The 12,146-nt window shown below is 41.8% G+C and overlaps 1 long non-coding RNA gene across 1 annotated transcript in view; it reads left to right on the forward strand.

Annotated features, from left to right (window-relative positions):
• The first annotated feature begins 317 nt into the window (after positions 1–317).
• Positions 318–12,146, forward strand: part of LOC135188045 (uncharacterized) — a 72,563-nt gene continuing 60,734 nt past the window's right edge. The window contains exons 1-2 of the long non-coding RNA XR_010307547.1: positions 318–396; positions 4,553–4,747. This is a non-coding gene — a long non-coding RNA (uncharacterized LOC135188045). The remainder of the gene's footprint in view (positions 397–4,552; positions 4,748–12,146) is intronic.

The following is a 12,146-nucleotide window of genomic DNA, read 5'->3' on the forward strand; positions in this document are numbered from 1 at the left end:
TTGTTTTTAGACAAACATGCAAGATGTTAAAAGTGAGAGTGTTCATATGCCATAAATGTGATGAGTTTGCAAGTCATTTGTGTTCTGGGATATTTTGCAAAGATGCTTGGTTTTCACATTCACTTTTGCCTCCATAAGTGACCAGAATACATACAGGTTGGTTACTGAGTCTTGACTGCTTCAGCTCTTGTAGCTACACTTTTGCTATATCAACATATTGTATCTGGGATTGGTTTTATTTGCAATGTTGCAGCTGTTTCCTCTTCCATGGTCTCATGCTCCCTATCTATTTCCCTAACTATCCTCTTTTCTCTTGTAGCTGTCAGCTGAGCTGGGGCTTGCTGTGCTATCACAGTTGCTGCCTGGTACAACATATGGCTCTTCTGTGGAAATTTGGTATGTGTCCTTCCATTTTAACATAAATTTCTCCCTATATGTTGTCTGTTTACTCATTTAAGTCACCAACTAGAAGAAAGCTGGCTTAGAGCTCTCAGGATGAAAGTCACTATTGCAAGCACACTGTGGGAATTTGTTTTTCTTGAGCTGGTGCTCACCAGGCACAGCACAGCTGTGGGCACAGTGCCTACTGGAAGACCACTGTAGGCCATATGCTCATGACTTCCTAAGCCAAAAGCTGTCCATTTTAACTCTGGCCAATATCACTTGTGGCCAGTTGAGATGCTTTTTTCTGGGGATCCTTTTAATTCTGACAAATTCCCTACTTCAGAATCCATTTCTTCTGTGTCCTTAATCATACCACTCTTCCATTTAATCTGATCAGCCCTCAATACACTTGGGAATACTTGCTAATGCTTTCTTTCTCCTCATTTTGAGAAGCATGATTTGTGTAGCCTTCAGGAGCATTCCTGACATCACAGAAAGCTTCCTTTTAGAGTTGGGATTTATAGATGGGGATACGTTGACAGTTTCTTTTCCCTTTGTTACTGATGGTTCCTGTTGACAATTGTGCCAAAGCCTCCCCTACACTATCTATCTTCAGGTGTTTCTCAGAGCTGTAGATAATGACATGAGGCTCCCTTTATGACACATGCAGATCTACTGCTTATTCATATGAGATGGATCATGTGATGGAGGTGGAGTGTACATGCTCTAGAAATGGTACCTTAGTGGTACTGAGTAGGGCCAGGTCTGCTAAAGAGAAATCCCTTCATGCTTCTGCATTGTTTACCTGATGTTCTTCCCCCAGGTCCTTTTCCAAGTATTTTCTGTAAGGTTTTTGCTTTTAAATTGCACCCAGAGTGTTTTTCTCATTGTAGTCATCCTTGACTGAGTCATTGATTGCTGATGTTGAATCTAATAAAATTGAAGTGGCCAGTAAGTCCTCCTTGCAAGGACTCCAGAGAAGAGCTGGTGAGGGGCCTGGAACACAGCCCTGTGAGGAGAGGCTGAGGGAACTGGGGTTGTTTAGCCTGGAGAAGAGGAGGCTCAGGGGTGACCTCATTGCTGTCTACAACTACCTGAAAGAAGGTTGTAGCCAGATGGGGGGTGTCAGTCTCTTCTGCCAGGCAACCAGGAACAGAACAAGGGGACACAGTCTCAAGTTGTGCTAGGGGAGGTCTAGGCTGGATGTTAGGAGGAAGTTGTTGCCAGAGAGAGTGATTGGCATTGGAATGGGCTGCCCAAGGAGGTGGTGGAGGCACCGTCCCAGGAGGCGTTGAAGAAAAGCCTGGCTGAGGCACTTAGTGCCATGGTCTAGTTGATTAGACAGGGCTTGGTGCTAGCTTTTACTGGATGATCTTGGAGGTCTCTTCCAACCTGGTTGATTCTATGATTCTATGACTGGATTTCATTAAACACTCCAGTCTGCTTACCGAAAAGCTGAAGCTTCTAAAAGCAACATTAGTAATGTTTGCTACCTTTTCCTTGAGGACTCAAAACCTCTAGAAACTACTGCAGTTCTCTGCAAACTGTTTTCCCTCCCTACTTATGCAGCCTGCACTGGCTGCTGCCTATGCTTTTACACATTTCAACTTGGAAACCACACAGAAAAGAAAATTGAGATGTTCAAGTAGTGCATACTAGATTTAGACAAGTTCAACTAAGCACTTAAAAATAACTCTTAGATGCTTCACTTCATCCCACTGTCACTGATTCTGTAGCAGGAGCACTCGAGAGGTGTACAAGTTTTGTTTGAAGACCAAATGCAGATAAGAGAAGAAGCCAGCCAAGGCCTGTGGCAGGCTTTCTGTTTTGCTTTTGTTTCTCCTAGGTATAAATCAATGTCCCTTGGCAGATTTTTGCCTTTCAATGTTATACTCTTCCTGCATTATCTCATCCCCAGCCACTTTTGTGCTGTTTGGTTTACTGAGCTTTGATTCAGCTTTGACTGCTGAAAGCATCTGTTGAGGGCATGGCCTTGGGTGCTGTATTTTTCAGTGTTGAGATTTTTGCATGTAGCCAATCACTGTATGCATAAGAAAAGTGCCAATATCTTGGAGAGGTTGAGGGAGCTGGGCCTGTTTAGCCTGGAGAAGAGGAGGCTCAGGGGTGATCTTATTACTGTCTACAACTACCTGAAGGGACATTGTAGCCAGGTGGGGGGTGGCCTCTTCTCCCAGGCAACCAGCAACAGAACAAGGGGACACAGTCTCAAGTTGTGCCAGGGTAGGTATAGGCTGGATGTTAGGAAGAAGTTCTTCACAGAGAGAGTGATTGGCATTGGAATGGGCTGCCCAGGGAGGTGGTGGAGGCACCGTCCCTGGGGGTCTTCAAGAAAAGCCTGGATGAGGCACTTAGTGCCATGGTCTAGTTGATTGGTTAGGGCTGGGTGCTAGGTTGGACTGGATGATCTTGGAGGTCTCTTCCAACCTGGTTGATTCTATGATTCAACAGAGCACAAAGCAGTTAAGCTGGTGCAATAAGCAGACATATGAACATGAAACTTTGGAGGGCTTTAACCAAAGATTTGGTCTGAATTCAATAATGCTCCAGAGAAACAGTGATATTTTGGGTGCAGTGGGTCATTTTGGGGTTTTTTGGTCATCAAAAAGATTAAAAGATTTAACATAAACTATCTTAGTCAAAGTGTAGCATGTTTTACTGTTTGGAAGCTGTACTGCCACTACACTTTTATACATTCCTTACACTGTTGCCTCCTTTTTCCCATTACAGTTAAAAAAAACCCAAAACCACTTAGCTTTCATGCAGCTTTTCTACTGCCCTGCCAGTATTGTTACTTTGATTCTGCTTGGCCCTTCTCCTTCATCATAGACAGTGAATCTTTCACCTCAACTTCCAATTAATTAGTTCATCATTTAGGTGTATGATTTTGTTAATTTAGTCTGTAACCCATCAGCTTTCAGGACAACAGATCTTAATTCAGACGTTCAATCTTTGAGAGATTTAAAAAAGTTGGGTTTAAAGTTGTTCCCAACTTTAAAAAGTTGGGAAATTTGGTCAGTTGTTTTCTCTACAGCCTCCATCAGGGTCTCTGAGTCCAGGAATGCCACATGAGCATGAGCAGTAGTGCCTTTATTTTCTTGGAGGGAGGAGGGGGGAAAGAACTTAAAAACTCCTTATTCTGTAAATTATAGTTAATGTTCTAGTATAAAAATTAACTAGGACTATAGTTAATAAGAATATCTTGTGTACACACTAAACGTCAAGGGATGTAGTCATTAATTTCATGTGTGATTGCTCCTCTTTGACATCAATTGGAATTTTCTGTAAAGGCTGAAAGGAGACCCTTAGTGGAAATGTAAATTGAAACAAATCTCTGACATAGAATCATGGAATCAAGCAGGTTAGAAGAGACCTCCAAGATCATCCAGTCCAACCTATCACCCAGCCCTAGCCAATCAACTAGACCATGGCACTAAGTGCCTCATCCAGCCTTTTCTTCAACACCTCCAGGGACAGTGACTCCACCACCTCCCTGTGCAGCCCATTCCAATGGCAAATCACTCTCTCTGGGAAGAACTTCCTCCTAACATCCAGCCTAGACCTCCCCCGGCACAGCTTGAGACTGTGTCCCCTTGTTCTGTTGCTGGTTGCATGGGAGAAGATACCAATCCCCACCTGGCTACAGCCTCCCTTCAAGTAGTTGTAGACAGCAATGAGGTCCCCCCTGAGCCTCCTCTTCTCCAGGCTAAACAAAAACCCTTTTAACAGCTTTTAAAGAAAAAGTCATTTGAGAAACATCATTGCAGTATCCAAATACTCTCCATGATTAATGACTAAAGAGTCCTCAGGCTCTTCATAATTATGTAGTGGGACAGCATAATCTACTGCTGCAACATGAAGGAACTAAATAAATATTTTCAGCTAATAATTTCATGTAGCAAATATTTGAAATTGGCTACACAAGATAGACCAAGGTCTGTTGCAGATTCACAGCCCACTGCAGTGAGCTGAGAAGGGATAACTTCGATGTAATATACAGCACCTATACAAGTATTACAGGAAAATTGGTAAGACAAAATGTAGTTCCTGACTTGTGCACATTAGTCAGCTGAGCTGGAGACAGATTACAAGAGCAGAGAGGTTTCCTGCTTTCTTATGCTATCGTGAAAAAATTGCTCTCTGTTGACAGACAGCTCGGTGCTCTGTCACCGCAGTTCAGCTGGAGAAGGCAGACGCGGGAGGTGCTGAAGCACAGCTCCCTTCTCCTCCCTGACTGCTGCTGCACTTCGTACAACTGCATGGCAGAGCCCCCGCACCAGCTCCTTGATGTGGGTCCTGCTTGTGCATCTGCATAGCCATGGAACAAACTGAAGCCTCCTTCAAGGTAAGACTTCTCAAGATCTATCTTTGGGGAGGAAACCTCATTTATAATATACTCTATTTTCACAATTTAAGTCCTTCCTTTCCAGTGGTACCTGTAGATGTTATTTGATGTAAGCAATTTTCTTAAAGGAGATCACTGCCCTGATGTCTTTTTCTGTGCAGCCACATCAGCTGTGGTATTGGCACCACAGAGAAGAGCATAGGGTAAGAAGGGCACAGGGGGTGCTTAAGTTGACCTCACTAATTTATCGTGGCTTTGCTGATGTTCACTTCTTTGAAAGCACTGCTTCAGAGCTCACTTCTGTAGGGCAAGTGCCAGCTCTCTGTTACAAAGGGTGTTAAAACAGTGGAGAAACAGCCATATACACCCTCAGGTGAAATACAGCAACTGCTAATTTTTATATGCCTTTTTGTTCTGTCTCGATGTGGTTTTCTGAGTGATGCAGCACTTTGTCTTATGGAATGCACTCAGAGAAGCTAACTCCAGTTTCTTAAGCACACACAAATACAAACTAGTTTCTCCTTAGACTCAACATGTTCCCTTTTAAAGTTAATTGCTAATTAACTCGATCTAATTAATGGCAGTGAATGCAAATTTACACTCTCCCTAAAAATTTGTTCCAGAAAACAGGTTTTTCTAGTCTCTGCTTGTTTTAAGGCAAGCCAGGAGGAAGTAAAAGTATTTGTGTCTTGAAAGAAATGATTGCAAAGAGAGTAGAGTTACATTTGTCATGAAGTGTTAACTATTTCCTGTTAAATGGCAAATTAAATAAATGCAAAGAGGCCCAAAGCATCTGGCCTAGGCAAGGTTTTCACTGAACACGGTCTCAAGTTGTGCCAGGGTAGGTATAGGCTGGATATTAGGAAGAAGTTCTTCACAGAGAGAGTGATTTCCCATTGGAATGGGCTGCCCAGGGAGGTGGTGGAGGCACCGTCCCTGGGGGTGTTCAAGAAAAGCCTGGCTGAGGCACTTAGTGCCATGGTCTAGTTGACTGGCCAGGGCTGGGTGATAGGTTGGACTGGATGATCTTGGAGGTCTCTTCCAACCTGGTTGATTCTATGATTCTATGAAAGATAAGAAGTGTGTTTGGAAGAGATTGTTCCCAAGTGTTGGAAAGCATCTGTGTGAGAAGGTGGTAGGACAGGAGGAAGGAACTGTGGCATGCTGTACTTGGAAATGCTTACACCAATCGGGTCAAGACTTACTTTGTTGCAAAGCTTGATTTGCTGTACAGCAACTGAGTGTTATAAAAGGTTACTTTAAAAAAGCCAAAAGCAAACATAGTCCTCGTACTAGAATGCAACATGACTTGAGGTCTCTACAGTACAAAGAAGTCAGCTTGCCATAGCATTCAATACCTTAGTTTGCAGCAAGATGTTGTGCAGAGATATATTTTCCCAATCTAGGATAACTAAATTTTGTATTTTCTTTGTGGAAAAGCATTGAGGGAGCTGACTGTTCCTATTACTTTGCCAGCAAGAGGAATTGATAAACTCATAAAAGAACAAATGTATTTTTATTTTAAAAAGCTACTTTCTGAAAAGCCAAGTTAATTCTCTTAACTATATGAAAATGTGAGAAGAGAAAGGTGATACTTTGTAGCAGGACCAGAGAGGTTAGCTGCAGTACTGCATACGTCAAGGTAAGAGGAAATAAATCTGGAGCAAGTACAGAAACTCTCTGGTTCAAAAAAAAAACAAAGGCATTGGAAGAGAAATGTTCTTCCCAGAGAGAGTGATTTGCCATTGGAATGGGCTGCCCAGGGAGGTGGTGGAGGCACCGTCCCTGGAAGTGTTCAAGGAAAGCCTGGATGAGGCACTTAGTGCCATGGTCTGGTTGACTGGATAGGGCTGGGTGCTAGGTTGGACTGGATGATCTTGCAGGTTTCTTCCAACCTGGTTGATTCTATGATTCTATGATATTGCTCCATCAACTGAAGATTAGTGTGAAACAAGGGAATGTTTTCCTGGTTTGATCTGGGTTGTTAGGAAAGGAGTCATGACTCCATATGTTTTGGTTTTGGCTTGGGGTTGATTTGGTTTTTCCCCCTTTTAAATTCTTGAATCCTTTTCCTAATCCAAAACAGCATCTTACTTCCACTACCAAGTTTACCCATAAGATGCCCACTTCAAAAATGCTGTGGCTAATCTTGTATCACGAATTATATCATTGAATTGATACAATTTAACACACTGACTCCACAAAAAAAAAAAATTAAGTTATCTTTAATTTTTAGATAAAGCACAGAAATCTTTTCAGAGGCCAATGTATGTGTCCTATGTATTAAGTGCATAAAGCCTGGAGTTCTGGGAAATGGTGTGTTTAAGCCCTGGAATGTCCCCCAGAGTGATACCAAGCACTGCTGCCTGGGCATGTGCCAGAGCCCTCTAAAACTCAGCCTAGGCACAATGAGAGTGAAAGCCAGTTTAGCTGCAAATGAATGTTTATTCCAAAAGAGAGCTGTTTGTTTGGTTGTTTTTTGGTTTAAGGCAGTCTTACACTGAAAACCACTAATTTCATGGAAAACAATTCCTGGGCTTACCAGTTTTTCATCATAAAAGATTTTAATTATGCAGATGCATTGTCTGAAGTTTAATATGCTGATCAATGTCAGGAAAGCAAATCTTGATAGGTTGGACTGGATGATCGTGGAGGGTTGTGGCCAGGGAGAGGTTGCTCTCTTCTCTCAGGTGGCCAGCACCAGAACGAGAGGACACAGCCTCAGGCTGCGCCAGGGGAGATTTAGGCTGGAGGTGAGGAGAAAGTTCTTCACTGAGAGAGTCACTGGACACTGGAATGGGCTGCCTGGGAAGGTGGTGGAGTCACCGTCCCTGGAGCTGTTCAAGGTAAGATTGGACGTGGCACTTGGTGCCATGGTCTAGCCTTGAGCTCTGTGGTAAAGGGTTGGACTTGATGATCTGTGAAGTCTCTTCCAACCTTGGTGATACTGTGATACCTGGTTGGTACTATAATCTTCTTTGATCTATATACTCTTACACTGCTAGGGTAATTGATACAGTGCTTAAAAGACTGTAGGCCAGTGAATAGTACTTTAAATAGAGGATGAACTTTTACACCTGTTGTACTAAAACTAAACTCTCTTAGAGAATGCTGGTTTTAAAATGTATTTTTAAATATGTTTTAAAATGTATTTTTTAAAAGTTTAAACTAAAAGAAAAAATCCCCAAACCCAAAACTAAAACCAAACAAATTGCTTTGGACAAATCTATTTTTCAGCACTCACTGAATAACTTCTCATGTGTCTCACTGAGACCTCTTACGCTTGTGTTTTTTTCTCTGAATACATTGCTATTTTGTGAGTACCTTGATATGTATGTAAAACCCTCACCACTTGAAGCTGCAAGGAAGTGAATTGTGTAATTTTGAGTACTTGCTGAAACTTGGATCCTTGCTTTGTGCTTCCTGCAGCATTATTCTCTCTCAATTACCTTTCTGACTGCTTTTAGCTGCCGCCTCTGCATTTTGAGCCTAGTGGAAATGATGCAACATTGTGTATTGTCCTTTGTTTACTAGCCAGGAAAAAGAATCAGATAAGTACAAAAGTACCTGCTATGATTTCTTCTGAGTTTGTTTGTGGCAGTGTTGGAGTGTAAAGTAGCTTGGATCTGGCAGGATTTTCAGGTGGAAGGTAGCTGCATCTGAATTCAGAATTCCTTGAGCTTAGCAGATCATATTCCTAAAATGTGATTTAGTAAGGGTACTCTGGGATATGTGTGCTCAGAATGTTCATATTTGTCTTCCTTCACCACTGTTTGTATAGCTTCTTTCAAATTTTCACCAGGATGACAGTGTTTGCACTTGGCCTACTTGGGTTATTACTAGCTTCTTTCTGTGTGCCGTAATTGACTCTTTTCCGAGATGCCATGTAGGATGGCTGAAATCTTTTACATGTGTTCTTTAAATATTTGATTTCTTCCATTAGTCTGTCTGCATGCTCTGTTTCACTTTTCAGCAATAACTTCAAATGTTTTCAAGCCCTGTAACTTTCTGTAGATCTGTAGATCTACTGGAGGACACCAGTAATCCCTAGCAAGAAGCTGGGAAATGTCCATTAGATACCATTCAAAACCAGCATCTTGGAAAGCACTGAGATTTCTCTACTGTGTGATGCAGGGCAGGATGGGAGGGGTGTGCTGGTTTGAGCCGAGCTGGGATATTTTGGTGAGAATAATCAGATTATAGGTTGTGAAAAGGAAATAGTGGTAATGTCTATCTCACTCATAGGCTTGCTGAGATGTATAAGAACAAGAACATAAACATAGATAACAGAGAGTTGCTCTTGGGCTCTGGGGCTGCATGAACTTCTCTCTCTAACCTAACTTGCTGTGTGACTAACCCCCCTGGCCAACCCTCCAAACTCACCTTGAGTGTAAGGCAAAGTCTGGGGTAAGGTAGAGGGGTAGAAAGAAGATGGAAGGGTGGTTGGGAGCCCATCCTAGGGACTTTGGTTTCTGGGAAGGGTGTTGTGTTTCTGTATTACCTTTTTAACTTGCATATTTCTGTCTCTAGCTGTATATATTGTAAATATCTGCTTGTATATTGTGCTAACCTGTAAATACAAAGCTTAATTGTTAATTTCCAGCTCAGCTGAATCTAGTCTGAGTATTTTCATAAGAGTAGGGGGGATGAGTGGGTTACACCCAAACCATCACATCTTTATTTTGGCACCCGATGCCATGTCTACTGTTTAAAATTCCTGCTTCTATGGCAGGTTACTGAGAATAATTTAAAGAAATTATTTATGTGTGTATAAATGTCTGGCTGTGACAGTTTGAGCCAAGATGGGATATTTTGGTGAATTAAATTACAGGCTGTAAAGAGGAAACAATGGTGATGTCTACTTCACTCATAGGCTTACTGAGATGTGTAAGAATAAGAACATAAACATAGATAACACAGAGTTGGTTCTCTGGGCTCTGGGGCTGTGTGAACTTCTCTCTCTCTAACCTAACTTGCTGCGTGACTAATCTGTCTGCTTCCTAACTCCCCTGGCCGATCCTCCAAACTCACCTTGAGTGTAAGGCAAAGTCTGGGGTAAGGTAGAGGGGTGGGAAGATGGGAGAAGGGTGGTTGGGAGCCCCTCCTGGGGCCTCAGGTTTCTGGGAGGGCTGTTGTACTTCTGTACTGCTTTTTAACTGGCATATTTCTGTCTATAGCTGTATATGTTGTAAATACCTGCTTGTATATTGTGCTAAGCTGTGAATATAAAGCTTTATTCAATTTTCCAGAGCGACTGAGTCTAGTCTGGCTGATCTTCTTAAGTGGGGGGGGGGGGGAGTAACACCCAAACCATCACAGGGGGTCATGCTCTGCAGCTATTTTGTCAGCTGTGTGAAGTGATTAGGTGACAATAGTTCGACCTGTGTTGTCAGCTGAACATTTTCTTCTTCTTCTGCCCATCACGATTTTAATAACAGTCTAATTCTGCTATATCCTTGCCCTAAGGTTTCCTTTGAACATTATTTCTGTACTATTTAATAAATTCCTTCCACAACTACCATCCAGATCTTGAGAGCAAAGTACAACGTGTGAAATTATGTAAGTATTAGAGAAATGCTTGTGTTGCAAAATTGGGATGGGAACCCAACGTCGGCATTCTTTGAACACAGAGGTATTTTTGGAATATGGAGGAAAGGCAGGTGCTGAAGAGAGGATAATCTAGGTTATTGATTTCCTAATTACAAGCAGGTCATGTCAGACACTACAATCAATAAGCTGTTCACTCATATTTCTGCATGACTGGAGCACAGTGTGAGTTATCATCATGTATATTTTTATTTGAACAGCTGTGTAGATGACCTTACATAAGGGTCAAAGCTGGTGAGCTAAAGCATGCTGCAATTGAAATTTCAAAAGGATATCTGCTAGCTTGTGAAATTCTACTTTCATGTGACTAAGCAATTTAAGATAAGTACTGTTGCAAAGAATCATAATGGAATAATTTTTTTCCCTAAATGATTAAATACAAATTCTTCATACTGTAAAAATATTTCTCCAAGTTCATTCAAGCATCTAACCATCTGACTGGATCACAGCCAAAAGCTAACTGAACAAACTTGTGCTTGTCTAGGCTGGAAACAATGGAAAAAATATTACTGAAATCCGCAGTTTTGAGAAAATATCTACCTCAGTTACTCTTTAAATAAAGATTATTAAAGTATTGGAGTCTATCTCTTTTAATTATTTTACCTGGTCACAGAACAGCATACAATAACTGGGAGGCAAAGGCATAAATACTCAATATGTATTCTAGCAAGCATTTTATGGAAAAAAGCCTCCTTAGCAGACTCCTGTACATACAATAAGTTATAAAAAGATTAAAATATGCCAATTAATATTGTATACTTTGTTGGACATCAGATAGATATTGTGTTTACAGGGGCACTGAAGCACTCCAGATTCCAGTGTATCAATCAGGTGCCAGCATGATGGTTTGGGTGTTACCCGCCCCCCACACTTAAGAAAATCAGCCAGACTAGACTCAGCTGATCTGGAAATTGAATGAAGCTTTATATTCACAGCTTAGCACAATATACAAGCAGGTATTTACAACATATACAGCTATAGACAGATATATACAAGTTAAAAAGTAGTACAGAAGCACAACAGCCCTCCCAGAAACCTGAGGCCCCAGGAGGGGCTCCCAACCACCCTTCTCCCATCTTCCCACCCCTCTACCTTACCCCAGACTTTGCCTTACACTCAAGGTGAGTTTGGAAGGTTGACCAGAGGGGTTAGGAAGCAGAAGGATTAGTCATGCAGCAAGTTAGGTTAGAGAGAGAAGTTCATGCAGCCCCAGAGCCCAAGAGCAACTCTCTGTTATCTATGTTTATGTTCTTGTTCTTATACATCTCAGCAAGCCTATGAGTGAGGTAGACATCACCACTGTTTCCTTTTCACAGCCTATAATCTAATTCACCAAAATATCTCAGCTTGTCTCAAGCTGGCACAGCCAGACATTTCTGTGCATGAGAAGCCAGACTTTCGTTTTCACATGGATTCCGCCCCACACACCTTTTTTTTCCCCCAAACTGATCTGAAAAGCTAACACAGCACTAGAAATATTTGCATCACCTTTTAAAACTTTTTAGTGGCATCCTGCTCAGGAATGGCACCGCTGCTGATGTATGAATTTAACCCCAGAATTAAAATCCAGTTTTGTTCAAATCCTATTTGCATTACAACGTTGCTGTGCCTAGGTTAGTAAATCCTGTCTCCTAGGGCTCCTCTGCTGCGAGGAAGCAGTTAAGTCTATTCTTCTCCTTAGGACTTCAATACATTGAAATCTTCCAAATAAAGAAGTGCTGAGGTCATTACTGACTTATGCTCAACATAAATAACTGGCTTTGAAACAATTCACCAAGTTTTGGTATACACA

This window comes from Pogoniulus pusillus, chromosome 2, assembly GCF_015220805.1.
Source record: "Pogoniulus pusillus isolate bPogPus1 chromosome 2, bPogPus1.pri, whole genome shotgun sequence".
NCBI classification, from domain to species: domain Eukaryota; kingdom Metazoa; phylum Chordata; class Aves; order Piciformes; family Lybiidae; genus Pogoniulus; species Pogoniulus pusillus.